We start from the raw sequence: 17,393 nt of genomic DNA, 5'->3' as shown, positions 1-17,393 counted from the left end.
AATGCAAGAATGCACATAAAAAACAATAAAAGACACAAAACAAGAAAGCATCAAGATCAAACAAGAAGACTTACCAAGAACAACTTGAAGATCATGAAGAACACTATGAATGCATGAATTTTCGAAAAATGCAAGAAAAATTTTTAAAGCATGCAATTGACACCAAACTTAAAAATTGACACAAGACTCAAACAAGAAACACAAAATATTTTTTGTTTTTATGATTTTATGATTTTTTTGTATTTTTATTATTAATTTTTTTTTCGAAAATAATTTTTGAAAAAAAAAAACGAAAACAAGGAAAAAATTTTTTAAATAAATTTTTTGAAAACTTTTTGAAAAGAAAATTACATAATCTGAGCAACAAGACGAACCATCAGTTGTCCATACTCAAACAATCCCCGACAACGGCGCCAAAAACTTGGTGGGCAAAATTGTGATCTCTAACAATGGCATTCAACTTGGTATGCGCATTTATTAACTCAGCACTTTCTTTCCAACTTCGCTCAACTAACCAGCCAGTGTACTGGGTCGTCCAAGTAATAAACCTTACGTGAGTAAGGGTCAATCCCACAGAGATTGTTGGTATGAAGCAAGCTATGGTCATCTTGTAAATCCCAGTCAGGCGGATTTAACTAATTTAAGAGATTATTGGGTTTTTGAATAATAATAAAATAAACAAAAAATAAAGATAAAGTTTCTCATGTAATTCAATGGTGGGAATTTCAGATAAACGTATGGAGGTGCTGTGTTCCTTCTGAATCTCTGCTTTTCTACTACTTTCTTCCAATTTTTATTACTCCTTTCTATGGCAAGCTGTATGTAGGGCATCACCGTTGTCAATGGCTACATCCCATCCTCTCAGTGAAAAAGGTCCAAATGCTCTGTCACGGCACGACTAATCATCTGTCGGTTCTCGATCATGTTGGAATAGAATCCCTTGATTCTTTTACGTTTGTCATCACGCCCAGCAATCGCGAGTTTGAAGCTCGTCACAGTCATTCAATCCCAGAATCCTACTCGGAATACCACAGACAAGGTTTAGACTTTCCGGATTCTCATGAATACCGCCATCAATTCTAGCTTATACCACGAAGACTCTGATCTCACGGAATGGGAGGCTCGGTTGTCAGGTGAGGGGCAACCATGCATCATGCATCAGGAATCCAAGAGATACGCACTCTAGCTTTCGCTTGTAGAACGGAAGTGGTTGTCAGGCACGCGTTCATAAGGATGGATGATGATGAGTGTCACGGATCATCACATCCATCAGGTTGAAGTACGAATGGTATCTTAGAACAGGAATAAATCGAATTGAATAGAAAATAGTAGTAATTGTATTAAAACTTGAGGTACAGCAGAGCTCCACACCCTTAATCTATGGTGTGTAGAAACTTCACCGTTGAAAATACATAAGTGATGAAGGTCCAGGCATGGCCGAATGGCCAGTCCCAAAAACGTGATCAATAGCCTCCTAAGATGGATAATTAATTAAAACTGAGACCAAAGATGTCTAATACACTAGTAAAGAGTTCTATTTATACTAAACTAGCTACTAGGGTTTACAGAAGTAAGTAATTGATGCATAAATCCACTTCCGGGGCCCACTTGGTGTGTGCTTGGGCTGAGCTTGATCTATTCACGAGTTGAGGCTTATCTTGGAGTTGAACGCCAAGTTGTAACCTGTTTTGGGCGTTCAACTCTAGTTCGTGACGTGTTTCTGGCGTTTGACTCCAGAATGCAGCATGGAACTGGCGTTGAGCGCCAGTTTACTTCGTCAAATCTCAAATAAAGTATGAACTATTATATATTGCTGGAAAGCTCTAGATGTCTACTTTCCAACGCCGTTGAGAGCGCGCCTTTTGGAGTTCTGTAGCTCCAGAAAATCCATTTCGAATGCAGGGAGGTCAGAATCCAACAGCATCAGCAGTTCTTTGTCATCCTTCTTATCAGAGTTTTGCTCAGGTCCCTCAATTTCAGCCAGAAATTACCTGAAATCACAAAAAAATACACAAACTCATAGTAAAGTCCAGAAATATGAATTTAGCATAAAAAGTAATGAAAACATCCCTAAAAGTAACTAGATCATACTAAAAACTACCTAAAAACAATGCCAAAAAGCGTATAAATTATCCGCTCATCAACCGTCATTTCACCAAGCGTCCTAGTCAAGATAGGATCACCGAAAGGTGAGACTTCACTTATGACCTTCGGTTGGGGATTTCTTGTCCTTAAATGTTGAGTTGAATTTGGCGAATCCGCATTGACTTCCCAAGCTTCTTCTGCAGTTTTGTTCTTAGTAAGTGTTCCGTGGGTTACCTGAAACTGTAGGTCGATCTCGTTAGAGATCTTCTGTGTGGGTCGAAGCTGTTGTGTCTAACTTGTTGGACTTGGTGATGGTGCTGATTCTTCGTCCCCAGAGGGTGGGGGTACCTGCAAGGGAATCCCATGCTTAAGTTAGCAAGGGTATTAAGCAGGTATTGAGTAGAATCAGAGTATGAGTTATACCTGGGTACTCCAGTGGATTTATAATGGCATAGGGTGACCTTCTTAAATAAGATAAGTTAGTTATCTTATCTTATCTTTATCTTATCTTCAAGTGAGGTCATCTTATCTTCAAGGGAACCGCCCTTCTCTCTGTAGGCTTGGGCTGCCTTAGGATTTGGGGCGTGTTCCTCTATTTGGGCCCTTCTTTGGGCTTTCCGGGTGACTTGGCTGAGCTCTTTGGAACGAGGTCGGGTTGCCCTGACCTAAAGAGGTCAGTCGCTTTGTCTGTCGAATATCCCGGGTCGGACAGCTCGACCCAGGGTATGAATAGTAAGAGATCTTCCACTTGAGGCATCAATATGGAGCTTGTCTTGAGGGACCAACCCTTGGCAAAAATAGCTTATGAGCACCAATTCATCAATGCGGTGGTGAGGACAAGATTCCAACAACTTCTTAAACCTTTCCTAATATTCATAATGGGTTTCTCCATCCCTTTGCATAATACATGAAATTTCCTTCCTTAGGCGATCCATCTTTTGAGGTGGGAACATCTTTTCGAGAAACTCCTTGCGCAACAAATCCCAATTAGAAATCAATTCCTCATATTGAGTGTAAAACCATTCTTTTGCATTCCCTTCTAAAGAGAAAGGGAAAGCAAAGACGATGACCGCTATCTCATCCGAGCCATGCCTTCTTGTAGTAGAGCAGACAATTTGAAAATCTTTCAAGTGCTTGAGGGGATCTTCACCGGACAACCCATGATATTTTGGAAGCAAGTTGATCATACCCATTTTGAGCTCGAAGTTGTCATCTAAATTTAGGTACCGAACTTGTAGCGGTTGCAAAGTGATATCCGGGGATCCGGCCTCCTTTAGAGTAATTCTCTGGGTGGTGCCGCCACATTGTTGTCACCTAATTCCCTCACAGAAATTTCAGTACTTCCAACGGAAGAATACAAGGTTCCTTCGTTTAGTGAAGAATGAGAATCACAGTTAGAAGGTGATGGTGAATCGGGTTGCTCTTCAAGAGAGTCCAATTCACTATGCACAAATGTTAACCGGCATCGAGCTTGCCTAAGATGTATTAAAGTCCTTTCTATTTCAAGGTCAAAAGGGGCCAAGCTCGGGTCTGGAAGCGACCGTGTCATTCAACTGAGGAATCAATGAAATCATGCACATCAAGAGCAAAACAAGAATAAGAAAATAAATGAAAACAACCTAATAGTCAATAACTACTAAAACTATTTAGATAGAGACGCCAACTACCAATTAGCATCAAATAACAAACCAAAATTCTAGTATTCACAGTATTCACATATTCACAACAACCAAAATTATAGCACTCATTACACTAATCTCCCTAGCAAGGCGCCAAAAATTTGGTGTGCGCCGGGTCATCGATTAGGAAATCTCTTTCTCCGAAGAGGGAAGAAAGATGGAATTCAACGTTGCATGTATAGTTCCATCCGACAAGGCGACTCACAACCAAAGTTTAGATTAGATATGTCACAATGTAAAACCAATTAAATCTAGGAGTACAATCCCGGGTCGTCTTCCCAAGAAGAATGTGACAACAAGTGCACAATTTCAGTTGTGACAACCAAGGAATTTTCAATAAAGAGATGAACAATTAAAGGAATAAAACAACACATAAAATTACAATTAATAAACTAATAAAGGAATTAAAGAACTAGCTATGTAATATGAACAAGTAAGATGTAAAAGTGATTGATGTGTGTGTGTGTGTGGTTCAAAGCATAACTGGCTTCTTGGCTTGGAATGAACTAGGGGATTCTTTCCTTGTTGTAACCACAACTATGATAATTATGATGGATTAATCTCACTTAGTTAACCCTTAACATCGAAGGATAGGTCAAGTGAGCATAATTATTCTTAATCCACAAATCCTAACTCACTTGCTAATTATCTTAGCAACAAGTTAGTGTTAGTGGAAACAAGAACAATTAATAAACTAATAAAGGAATTAAAGAACTAGCTATGTAATATGAACAAGTAAGATGTAAAAGTGATTGATGTGTGTGTGTGTGTGGTTCAAAGCATAAATGGCTTCTTGGCTTGGAATGAACTAGGGGATCCTTTCCTTGTTGTAACCACAACTATGATAATTATGATGGATTAATCTCACTTAGTTAACCCTTAATATCGAAGGATAGGTCAAGTGAGCATAATTATTCTTAATCCACAAATCCTAACTCACTTGCTAATTATCTTAGCAACAAGTTAGTGTTGGTGGAAACAAGAACAATTAACAATCCAAGAATTATCACTAAATGTTGGACATTCCAACTCTAGGAACCCACATGCTCATTTTTCCCGAGCAAAGAGGTGGAATTACCTAATAATCAAAATTGACATTTCCACAAACACTTGGTGGTCATAAACACAAATCATGACAAAATTGAGAAAATGCTTGAAACTATAAGCAAGAAATGATCAAAAGCAACAATACTAACTCAACCAAGCATATAATAATCATCAATCATCAAATTCATCAACAAAAAATAAAAATTGCAAAAGGTATATATATTAACAATATGTCTTTAACTACAAGAAAGAGTATAAAAAATGTAGCAATAAAAGAGAGCAATTAAAAAATAATTACAATGGAGGCAAGCAAAAATCCAAGATCGGAAATGGAAATAGCACTTGGAATATAAACCCTAATGAAAATCCTAAGAAAGTTGAGAGAAAACTTAGAGAAAAACTAAACCAAAAGCCTCCTAAAACTATCTAACACTACTCCTAATCATATGTATGTTTCCTCAAGTGTTGCCCTTCTAATATGAGCTCTAGGCCATCAGATTTGAGCCTCCAAACCCTTCCAAACGCGAGCCATGTGAATTTTAAATGAAGGCACATGCTGCTACCTGTGCGTATGCATAGGTGTGTGCGTACGCATACTTGGCCGAATCTCAGGTTGTTCGTACGCACAAGATGGTGTGCGCACGCACACTTCGCAAAGCTTTTCTCCTTTGTTTTCTTCATATTTCCACCTTCTTGCATGCTTCTCTTCCATTCTTACCAAGCCATTCCTACCTATTACATCTGAAATCACTCACCAAAAACATCAAGGCATCGAATGGAATGCAAATGGAATAAAATTGACTAAATTAAGCACAAAAGAGCATGTTTCCATAATCAAGCACAATTTAGGAGGAAAACTCAAAAACATGCTATTTAAGGAAATAAATGTAGGTTTGCATTATAAAATCCACTCAATTCCAACCAAAAATTACCATCAAATATAGATTCATCACGTTTATTGCCGGATTGATGGACGGAAAACACATTCGCCTTAACTACCAGCAAGTATACTGAGTCGCATCAAGTAGTAAAACTCACAAGAGTGAGGTCGATCCCACAGGGATTGATGAATCAAGCAACTTTAGTTGGGTGCTAAGTCTAGTCAAGCGAATATTGAAAGAAGTTTGGTAAAATTTAATGGACAGAATGTAAATCGCAAGAAAGTAAAATAATAAAATATAATACTAGAAATTTAAATGCTAGAAAATAAAGGACACAAACTAAAATGGTACAGAATGTAAAGTACTAGAAAATTAAATGTTGAAAAGTAAATGATAGAAACTTAAATGGCAAGAAATGTAAATGGGCTGAATCTTAAATTGCAAGAAAGTAAAGGCAAGAATGTAAATGAAAATGAAAATTAAATTACATGAATTGTAAAGGGTCTTGGGTGCTGGGAATAAAGAGAGCAATAAATCAAAGCAATCTAAATAAAGAATATCAAAGAGAAAGATTTATTAGGGATTGAAGATATTATAATCCATCATGAATCAATGGATCTCAACTTCATTCTCAATCATATGAAGTAGATCTATGGCATATTGTAATTGATTGAGTCCCAATTCCTCGGCAACCCAATCTCTCTAAACACAATTAATTTGCCAATTCCTTCATCTAATTATCATGAGAAGAGGTTAAGCACATTCTCTTATCCATAAGCCACACAAATTCTCAAGACCTCAATTCCTCCCGAATAGTGTTGATCAAGAGAATTGTGAAGGATAGAGCTTCAATTCTAATGTCTATGATTCCCCTTCCGAGGCTCACATAGGCATTTAATAGATTCAAACCCCCTTCCGGAGTGAGTGAATCACAATCAACATAGAAGATATTCTTTATCTACAATAAGCGGATTGAGAAGAAGAAGAATTTCATTCGATCATGTGAATTACAATAAAGCTCCTCCCCCTAATGAAATGGAGGTTTAGTTCATCATTGCTCGGCAAAACAAAAAGGAAAAGAAAAGTACATGAAACTAAAAGAAAGTACAAAGAAAATGATTTCAGGGTTTCCCAATTAGGGTCCCTGCTTCCCAGCCTTTTTTCTACTTCAAATTCTATCCTATTTATACACTTTCCAAATCAATCTTCAAGTCTTTGGATGTGGGGTTTGCCCTTAGTTGAAGCAAGTTAGGAGCGCCTCTTTGTGACGTTGACAAGGACGTTAGTTCACTAACGTTCACAAGCTTGCATGGGTGCCATTTGGAATGAAAGTTGGTGTTGGCGTTAGTGACCAACGTTTGTGCATAAACGGTGGCTAACGCTCCCTTTAAAATCTTTTAAGAATGTTGTCACCGGCGTTTGTTCACCAACGTTGGTGCACCAACGTTCCTCCTTGTGCGTACGCACACTAGCACTTTTTCTAGGTCCAACTTGAAGATTTATTGAAGAGGTTGGTGTGCCAACTTTAGGTAACGTTGGCACACCAACGTTGGTGAGCCAACTTTGGGTAACGTTGGCACACCAATGTTGGTGAGCCAGCTTTGGCCACCAACATTGCATGTCAAGCTTGGAATGATGGTGAGCAACGTTGGTGAGACAACGTTGGTGAGACAATTTTGAGCCACCAACGTTGCTTATGATGCTTGGGACGCTGGTGGGCAACGTTGGTGAGCCAACTTTGTCCACCAACGTTGCTCTCTAATAAACCACTATTTTATAGTTTATCTTGTGCTCAATTGAGTGGATTTTATCAACTCTTTACCCACTTATTCATACTAATCGCATGTTTTACATTTTCCTTCCTGATTTTGTGCTATGATTGAAAACATGCTTCTTTGATCTTATATTTGCTTATTATTAATCCTCTCTTATCACCATTAGATGCCTTGATATGTGTGTTAAGTGTTTTCAGAGATTACAGGGCAGGAATGGCTCAGAGGATAGAAAGGAAGCATGCAAAAGTGGAAGGAATACAAGAAGTTGGAGAAATTGCTAAGCTGTCCAGCCTGACCTCTTCGCACTCAAACGGCTATAACTTTAGCTACAGAGGTCCAAACGACGCGGTTTTAGTTGCGTTGGAAAGCTAACGTTCGGGGCTTCGATTTGATATATAATATACCATAGTTGCCCTGACGCTAGGTGACATGAACGCGTGATCCACGCGGACGCGTCACATCTGTGAACTTCAATCCGCGCGGCCGCGTGGGCGACGCCTCCGCGTCACTTGCCCGCGACCTGAACGTACCAGAATACATAGGGGGCAATTTCTGGGCTATTTTGACCCAGTTTTTGGCCCGGAAAACACAGATTAGAGGCTATAAAGTTGGAAAATGCATCCATTCATCATCATGCTCCCATAATTCATAATTTTAGTTTTAGATGTAGTTTTTAGAGAGAGAGGTTCTCTCCTCTCTCTTAGGATTAGGATTAGGATTAGGATTTCATCTTCTTCAATTACAGGTTCAATATTCCTTTTATATATTTTCCCAATTTAGTTTATGAACTCTTTATGTTTGGATTGATTTTCTTAATTAATGTTATTTGAGGTATTTCAGTTTATGATTGTTTTATTTATATGGATGCTTTTAATTTAATTTAGATATTTTCCCTTTTGGCTTTGGTTGATTAGTTGGTGACTCTTGAGTTATTAAACTCATTGTTGATTGAAAATTGGAATTAATTCATCTGCTTAACTTACCTTCATAGTTAGAGGTTAACAAAGTGGGAGAACACTCCAATTCTCATCACAATTGATAAGGATAACTAGGATAGGACTTCCGAATTTTCATACTTTGCCAAGAGTTTATTTTACAGTTATTATTATTTTATTTTAAGTGTCATTCAACATACCTTTTACCTTAATCCAAAACCCCAAACACACTTTTGCATAACCAATAATAAGAACATACCTCCCTGCAATTCCTTGAGAAGACGACTCGAGGTTTAAATACTCGGTTATCAATTTTAAAGGGGTTTGTTACTTGTGACAACCAAAACGTTTGTATGAAAGGACTTTTGTTGGTTTAGGAGCTATACTTGCAACGGGAATTTATTCTGAATTCTAGACTACGCAAAAGTTCTCTCATCACTCTCCTCTCCTTGTCGACGTTTGCTAGCAACGTTGGTGAGCCAACTTTGGCCACCAACGTTGCTTGCTTTCTTCTTAACAACATTCATAGCAACGTTGGTGAGCCAACTTTGGCCACCAATGTTGCTTGCTCCTTCCTTGGCAACGTTTATGGCAACGTTGGTGAGCCAACTTTGGCCACCAGTTGGCCACCAACGTTGCTTCCTCTACTTCTTCTCTGCCCTTCTCCTCACCTATCATCAACCAAAAAAATGCATCAAAGCCTTGCCATAATCACAAGATATTGTATCATTCATAGCATCAAGTAGTTCTTGCATAAATCTCATGAAAATGCATATAATTTACAATGTTTGATTGAATCAAGGCATGCATGCAATTCTCATTCAAATGCTTACTTATTGCCTAAGAAAGTTCATGAAACCAAGTCAAAATAAATGAAAAAGGCTTATGAAACTAGCCTAAGATGCCTATGCATCACAACACCAAACCTAAATCTTGCTTGTCCCCAAGCAAGCAGTAAAACATAAGAAGAATCAATGAAAATAGAGAGGGATATAGGTCCTTATTGGAAGACATTTAATCCTTGGTTCATGAGGTTTCATGCAAGATATCTTTGAAGCTTAACAGTTATTGATTTCCAGGCCACAACATCCCCTTAAGGACTAACTCAGATGCTTCTATGAACCCTTTTTATTCTTTGATCCTTGGTGCTTACTTTTTTATTTTTCTTGCTAGAAACTTATTCTTTATTTGAAGCTTAGTGTTCTGTGTTGAGGCAGCTCTTTATGGTAAGTTTTCAGGCAACATCCCAACTAATTTGGCTCAAGGTATTGGGTGGTGAAGCACCCCTCAGACTTACTAACTCAAGCCTCTCCTCAACACATACACACCACAGAAACTTGGCTTGAATTTCAACCTAAAGACATTGATGCTGGTGCACGAAATTGTGTATGCCAATATTAATGGACTATTTAACGCTGCTTCGTACCACTAACCAGCAAGTGCACTGGGTCATCCAAGTAATACCTTACGTGAGTAAGGGTCGATCCCACGGAGATTATTGGTTTGAAGCAAGCTATGTTTATTTTATTATTCTTAGTCAGGATATTAATTAAAATTATCAGTTGAAATTATTAGAAAAATAAAAGAGTGTGAAATAGTTACTTGTTGTGCAGTAATAGAGAATATGTTGGGGTTTTTGGAGATGCTTTGTCCTCTGAATCCCTGCAACATAATGCTTACTCACTTTCATAAATGCAAGGCTCCTTCCATGGCAAGCTGTATGTAGGGAATCACCATTGTCAGTGGCTACCTCCCATCCTCTCAGTGAAAATGGTCCAGATGCTCTGTCACAGCACGGCTAATCAGCTGTTGGTTCTCGATCATGTTGGAATAGGATCCATTGATCCTTTTGCGTTTGTCATCACGCCCAGCAATTGCGAGTTTGAAGCTCGTCACAGCCATTCAATCCTTGAATCCTACTCGGAATACCACAGACAAGGTTTAGACTTTCCGGATCCTCAAGAATGGCCGCCATCAGTTCTAGCTTATACCACGAAGATTCTGATTAAGGAAGCTAAGAGATACTCATTCAATCTGATGTAGAACGGAGGTGTTTGTCAGGCACACGTTCATGGATTGAGGAAGGTGATGAGTGTCACGGATCATCACCTTCTCCATAATTAAGCGCAAATGAATACCTTAGATAGGAACACGCATGTTTTAAAGGAGAAACAGAAACAATTGCATTAATTCATTGAGACGCTGCAGAGCTCCTCACCCCCAACAATGGAGTTTAGAGACTCATGCCGTCAAAGTGTATAAAATTCAGATCTAAAAATGTCATGAGGTACAAAATAAGTCTCTAAAAGTTGTTTAAATAGTGAACTAATAACCTAGGTTTACAGAAAATGAGTAAACTATGATAGATAGTGCAGAAATCCACTTCTGGGGCCCACTTGGTGTGTGCTGGGGCTGAGACTTAAGCTTCTCACGTGCCTGGGCTGTTTTGGGCGTTCAATGCCAGGTTGTAACCTGTTTCTGGCGTTGAACTCCAACTTGTAACTTGTTTCTGGCGCTGGATGCCAGACTGCAACATGAAACTGGCGTTGAATGCCAGTTTACGTCATCTATCTTCGCGCAAAGTATGGACTATTATATATTTCTGGAAATCCCAGGATGTCTACTTTCCAAACCAATTGAAAGCGCGTCAATTGGACTCCTGTAGCTCCAAAAAATCCATTTCGAGTGCAGGGAGGTCAGGATCCAACAGCATCAGCAGTCCTTTTTCAGCCTAACTCAGATTTTTGCTCAGCTCCCTCAATTTCAGCTAGAAAATACCTGAAATCACAGAAAAACATACAAACTCATAGTAAAGTCCAGAAATATGATTTTTGCCTAAAAACTAATGATATTCTACTAAAAACTAATTAAAACATACTAAAATCTACATGAAATTACCCCCAAAAAGCGTATAAAATATCCACTCATCACAACACCAAACTTAAACTATTGCTTGTCCTCAAGCAACTAGATAAATAAAATAGGATGAAAAGAAAGTAAGAAGTAATAATATCTCAGAGTTTTTAAATGGAGCTCAGATTCTTATTAGATGAGCGGGGCTTGTAGCTTTTTGTTTCTGAACAGTTTTGGCATCTCCCTTTATCCTTTGAAATTCAGAATGATTGGCATCCATAGGAACTCAGAATTCAGATAGTATTATTGATTCTCCTAATGTAGTATGTTGATTCTTGAACACAATTACTTTATGAGTCTTGGCCGTGGCCCTAAGCACTTTGTTTTCCAGTATTACCATCGGATACATAAATGCCACAGACACATGACTAGGTGAACCTTTTCAGATTGTGACTCAGCTTTGCTAAAGTCCCCAGTTAGAGGTGTCCATAGCTCTTAAGGACACTCTTTTTACTTTGGATCACGACTTTAACCACTCAGTCTCAAGTTTTTCACTTGGACCTGCATGCCACAAGCACATGGTTAGGGACAGCTTGATTTAGCCGCTTAGGCCTGGAACTACTTCCTTGGGCCCTCCTATCCACTGATGCTCAAAGCCTTGGATCCTTTTCACCCTTGCCTTTTGGTTTTAAGGGCCATTGGCTTTTGTTCCTTTTCTTGGCCCAATGATTCCTTGTAATTTTTTTTTCACTGCTTTTTCTTGCTTCAAGAATCAAATTCATGATTTTTCAGATCATCAATAATATTTTTCGTGTTCCTCATTCTTTCAGGAGCCAACATTCGTAAAATTCAGGATAAAATATGCACTGTTCAAGCATTCATTCAGAGAACAAAAAGTATTACCACCACATATAATTAATTATAATTTTTATTATTAAGAACTCGAAAAATATAAATTACTTCTTTATTCTAAAAATCTACTATTTTATTCATGTTTGATGATGATGAGAAAAATAAATTATAACTTAATTGGAAATAAAACCAGAATAGATATGCTAATTACTACTACTACTACTGTATAACTTCTAAGGTAAATTTCTATAATAACACTATCACAGAGTTAAAGCTAAAATTAGAACTCAACAACCTGTGTTTTGGGAAGTGGATGTTCCTTTGATCTGTGGGGTGCTTGGTCCTTCAAGGATTAATTTCTGGCGCTTCAGCTCCCTTAAATCACGCCCTTGCTCTTCTTGTTCCTTAAGCAGTTTGCAAAGCATGCTACTTTGATTGTTCTGTTCTTCCTTTATTTGGTTCACAGCATCTTGCAACTTGGAAATAGATGCCTCAAGATGTTCCCAATATTCGAATTGAGGAAGTTCTGGGAGGAATTCTTGTGCCCTCCTCTTGATTGGATCATCCTGCAGCTGTTGTCTTTCCATTAATATTTTAGTGATTGGCCTCTCAACTGAGATATACTCAGTTATTCCCATCTTCACTCCGGCATCTCTACAGAGCATAGAAATTAAGCTTGGATAGGCCAATCTGGCGTCCTTGGAGTTCTTGTTTGCTATTTTGTATAGTTCACACGAGATCAGTTGATGGACTTCTACTTCTTTTCCCAACATGATGCAATGAATCATCACTGCTCTTTTAACAGTAACTTCAGAACGGTTGCTGGTGGGCAATATAGAATGCCCAATGAAGTCCAGCCAGCCTCTGGCAACTGGTTTGAAATCTTCTCTTTTGAGTGATTTGGGATGCCAGTGGTGCTGGTGGTCCACCTGGCTTCAGGAATGCATATATCCTCTAGAATCTTGTCTAGGCCTTTGTTTACCCTTATCATTCTCCTATTAAAGGAGTCTGGGTCATCTTTCAGTTGAGGAAGCTTAAAGATCTCCCTGATTTTGTCAGGATGGGTATGAACAATCTTTCCTCTGACTAAGGTCCGATGGTCATAGAGGGCAGCTCCAATTATTCTTTGCCTGTCTGTCTGCCATAGATTAGCATAGAACTCCTGAACCATGTTTCTTCCCATTTTCGTTTCAGGATTAGCTAGGATTTCCCAGTTCCTGTTTCGAATTTGTTCTTGGATCTCCGGATATTCATCTTCTTTCAGATCGAACTTGACTTCCGGGATCACTGATCTTAGACTCATTATTTTGTAGTAATGGTCTGAATGTTCTTTAGTTAAGAACTTCCCTTGATTCCAAAGTGGCTTTGGAGTATTCTCTTTCTTGCCTCTTGGGTTGGGTTGTTTTCCTTTAGGGGCCATGATCAAAGTGGGTATATTTTTGTGATCACGGATAAGCACACCAAACTTAGAGGTTTGCTTGTCCTCAAGCAAAAGAAAAGAGAGGCGAGGGATAGGAGGAGAGCAAGTGTGGAATGGTGGATGATGAGAGGGGATCCGAAAGTGGATATAAAGGGAGGGGGTGGGTTTTCGAAAATAAGAAAAAGATATAAGATAAGAGATAAATATGATAAGAAAAGGATATAATTTAAAAAGATATGAATGATATTTAAAAATAAATTTGAAATTTATAATTTGAAAAAGATTTTAAAAGATAATTAAGTTTTAAAAAAAATTGGAAAAAGAGTTGGATTGGATTGGAAAAGGTTTATGTTTATGAATTAAGATACATTTGATATTTTTGAAAAAGGGATTTTAGAAATTAGGATTAAAATTTTTGGAATTAAAGGATGATATTTTGAAACATGTTTTTTGCAAGAAATCATGAATTGAAACATAAAAATTAGAAAATTTGTGAAGAAAAATGAATTTTACCTCCTCCCCACCATCCTGGCGTTAAACGCCCAACTGCTGCATGTTTTGGGCGTTTAACGCCCAATTGTTGCTTCTCCTGGGCGTTCAATGCCCAGCTGTTGCTTCTTTCTGGCATTGAACGCTAGGTAGTCCTTTGTCACTGCGCGTTTTTCTGGACGCCCAGGACGCTGTCAATCTGGCGTTAAACGCCCAGAAGGTGCTTCTTTCTGGCGTTCAACGCCCAGAAGATGCTCCTTTCTGGCGTTTAAGGCCCAAATGGCTACCCTTACTGGCGTTGAACGCCCAGTGGGTGCTTCTTTTGGGCGTTCAACGCCCAAAATGTTTCTTACTGGCTTTTTTTTCACCGGTGAACTTCCAAATTCTCTTATAACTTTGTGAGTTCAAGCAATTGCTATTTTACCTTGAAGATACTTTGACATATACCTGTAAAAATCAATTAATTAACAAAAACAAATAAAATTAAATTTTGTGAATGGCTGGGTTGCCTCCCAGCAAGCGCTTCTTTAATGTCGTTAGCTGGACTATTACTGAGCTTTAATCAAGTCTCAGTGTTGAGCATTCTTGCTCAAAATTGCTTTCAAGATAATGTTTAACTCTCTGTCCATTAACAATGAACTTTTTGTTAGAGTCATTATCCTGAAGCTCTACGTATCCATATGGTGATACACTTGTAATTACATATGGACCTCTCCACCGGGATTTTAATTTTCCGGGGAATAATTTGAGCCTGGAATTAAATAGCAGAACTTTCTGCCCCGGCTCAAAGACTCTGGATGACAATTTCTTATCATGCCATCTTTTTGCTTTCTCTTTGTAAATTTTTGCATTCTCGAAAGCATTGAGTCTAAATTCCTCTAGCTCATTTAACTGAAGCAGTCGTTTTTCTCCAGCTAACTTGGCATCAAGGTTCAGGAATCTGGTTGCCCAGTAGGCCTTATGTTCCAGTTCCACTGGCAAGTGACATGCCTTTCCATACACAAGCTGGTATGAAGAGGTCCCTATAGGGGTCTTGAATGCTGTTCTATATGCCCACAGAGCATCATCCAAGCTTCTTGCCCAATCCCTTCTACGGTTAATTACAGTCCGTTCCAGGATTCTTTTGAGTTCTCTATTTGAGACTTCAGCTTGCCCATTAGTTTGTGGGTGATATGGAGTGGCCACCCTGTGGCTAACTCCATAACGAACCAAAGCAGAATAGAGCTGTTTATTGCAGAAATGAGTGCCTCCATCACTGATTAGTACTCTAGGGGTACCAAATCTGCTGAAGATGTGTTTCTGGAGGAATTTTAACACTGTTTTAGTGTCATTAGTGGGTGTTGCAATAGCTTCCACCCATTTGGATACATAATCCACTGCCACCAGAATATAAGTGTTTGAGTATGATGGTGGGAAAGGTCCCATGAAGTCAATTCCCCATACATCAAACAACTCAATCTCCAAGATCCCTTGTTGAGGCATGGCATAACTGTGAGGCAGATTACCAGATCTTTGGCAACTGTCACAATTTAGTACAAACACTCGGTAATCTTTATAGAGAGTAGGCCAGTAGAAGCCACATTGGAGGACTCTTGTGGCTGTTCGCTCACTTCCAAAATGTCCTCCATACTGTGATCCATGGCAGTGCCATAGGATCCTCTGTGCTTCTTCTTTAGGCACACATCTACGGATTACTCCGTCTGCACATCTCTTGAAGAGATATGGTTCATCCCAAAGATAGTACTTTGCATCCGTGATCAACTTCTTTGATTGCTGCCTACTGTACTCTTTGGGTATGAATCTCACTGCCTTGTAGTTTGCAATGTCTGCAAACCATAGCACTTCCTGGATGGCAAAGAGTTGCTCATCCGGAAAGGTCTCAGAGATCTTAGTAAGAGGGAGGGACGCCCCTTCTACTGGTTCTATTCGGGACAGGTGATCTGCTACTTGGTTCTCTATCCCTTTTCTGTCTCTTATTTCTATATCAAACTCTTGCAGAAGCAACACCCATCTTATAAGTCTGGGTTTTGAATCCTTCTTTGTGAGTAGATATTTAAGAGCAGCATGATCAGTGTACACAATCACTTTAGATCCTACTAAATAGGATCTGAATTTGTCAATGGCATAAACCACTGCAAGTAGCTCTTTTTCTGTGGTTGTGTAATTCTTCTGTGCGTCATTTAGAACACGACTGACATAGTAAATGACGTGCAGGAGCTTGTCATGCCTTTGTCCCAACACTGCACCAATGGCATGGTCACTGGCATCACACATTAGTTTAAATGGCAATGTCCAGTTTGGTGCAGAAATTATTGGTGCTGTGACCAATTTAGCTTTTAGAGTTTCAAATGCCTGCAAACACTCCTTATCAAAGACAAATGGCGTGTCAGCAGCTAGCAGGTTGCTCAGAGGTTTGGCGATTTTTGAAAAATCCTTTATAAACCTCCTATAGAATCCTGCATGCCCCAGAAAGCTTCTGATTGCCTTAACATTGGCAGGTGGTGGTAATTTTTCAATTACCTCTACCTTAGCTTGATCCACCTCTATTCCCTTGTTCGAAATTTTGTGCCCAAGGACAATTCCTTCAGTCACCATAAAGTGACACTTCTCCCAGTTTAAAACCAGGTTAGTCTCTTGGCATCTCTTTAGAACAAGTGCTAGATGGTTAAGACAGGAGCTGAATGAGTCTCCAAATACTGAAAAGTCATCCATGAAGACTTCCAGAAATTTTTCCACCATATCAGAGAAAATTGAGAGCATGCACCTCTGAAAGGTTGCAGGTGCATTGCACAGGCCAAATGGCATCCTTCTGTATGCAAATACTCCAGATGGACATGTGAATGCCGTTTTCTCTTGATCTTGGGGATCTACTGTAATTTGATTATAACCTGAATATCCATCCAGGAAGTAGTAGTATTCATGACCTGCTAGTCTTTCTAGCATCTGGTCTATGAATGGTAAAGGAAAATGATCCTTTCTGGTGGCTGTATTGAGCCTTCTATAATCAATACACATACGCCACCCTGTAACTGTTCTTGTAGGAACCAGTTCATTTTTTTCATTATGAACCACTGTCATGCCTCCCTTCTTAGGGACGACTTGGACAGGGCTTACCCAGGGGCTGTCAGAAATAGGATAAATAATCCCAGCCTCTAGTAATTTAGTGACCTCTTTCTGCACCACTTCCTTCATGGCTGGATTCAGCCGCCTTTGTGGTTGGACCACTGGCTTGGCATCACCCTCCAATAGGATCTTGTGCATGCATCTGGCTGGGCTAATGCCCTTAAGATCACTGATGGACCACCCAAGAGCTGTCTTGTGTCTCCTTAGCACTTGAATTAGTGCTTCCTCTTCCTGTGGCTCTAAGGTAGATCTTA

At 39.1% G+C, this 17,393-nt stretch overlaps 1 non-coding gene across 1 annotated transcript; it reads left to right on the top strand.

The window, feature by feature from the left end:
* Window positions 1-2,907: 2,907 nt before the first annotated feature.
* LOC130942991 (small nucleolar RNA R71) lies at window positions 2,908-3,014 on the top strand. The gene has a single exon (XR_009071532.1). It is a non-coding gene; the product is annotated as a small nucleolar RNA R71 (small nucleolar RNA).
* Window positions 3,015-17,393: the final 14,379 nt, after the last annotated feature.

Source organism: Arachis stenosperma, chromosome 7, assembly GCF_014773155.1.
Source record: "Arachis stenosperma cultivar V10309 chromosome 7, arast.V10309.gnm1.PFL2, whole genome shotgun sequence".
NCBI classification, from domain to species: Eukaryota; Viridiplantae; Streptophyta; class Magnoliopsida; order Fabales; family Fabaceae; genus Arachis; species Arachis stenosperma.
The sequence above is the reverse complement of the archived record's forward strand: the minus strand, read 5'-3'. Positions and strand labels throughout refer to the sequence as shown.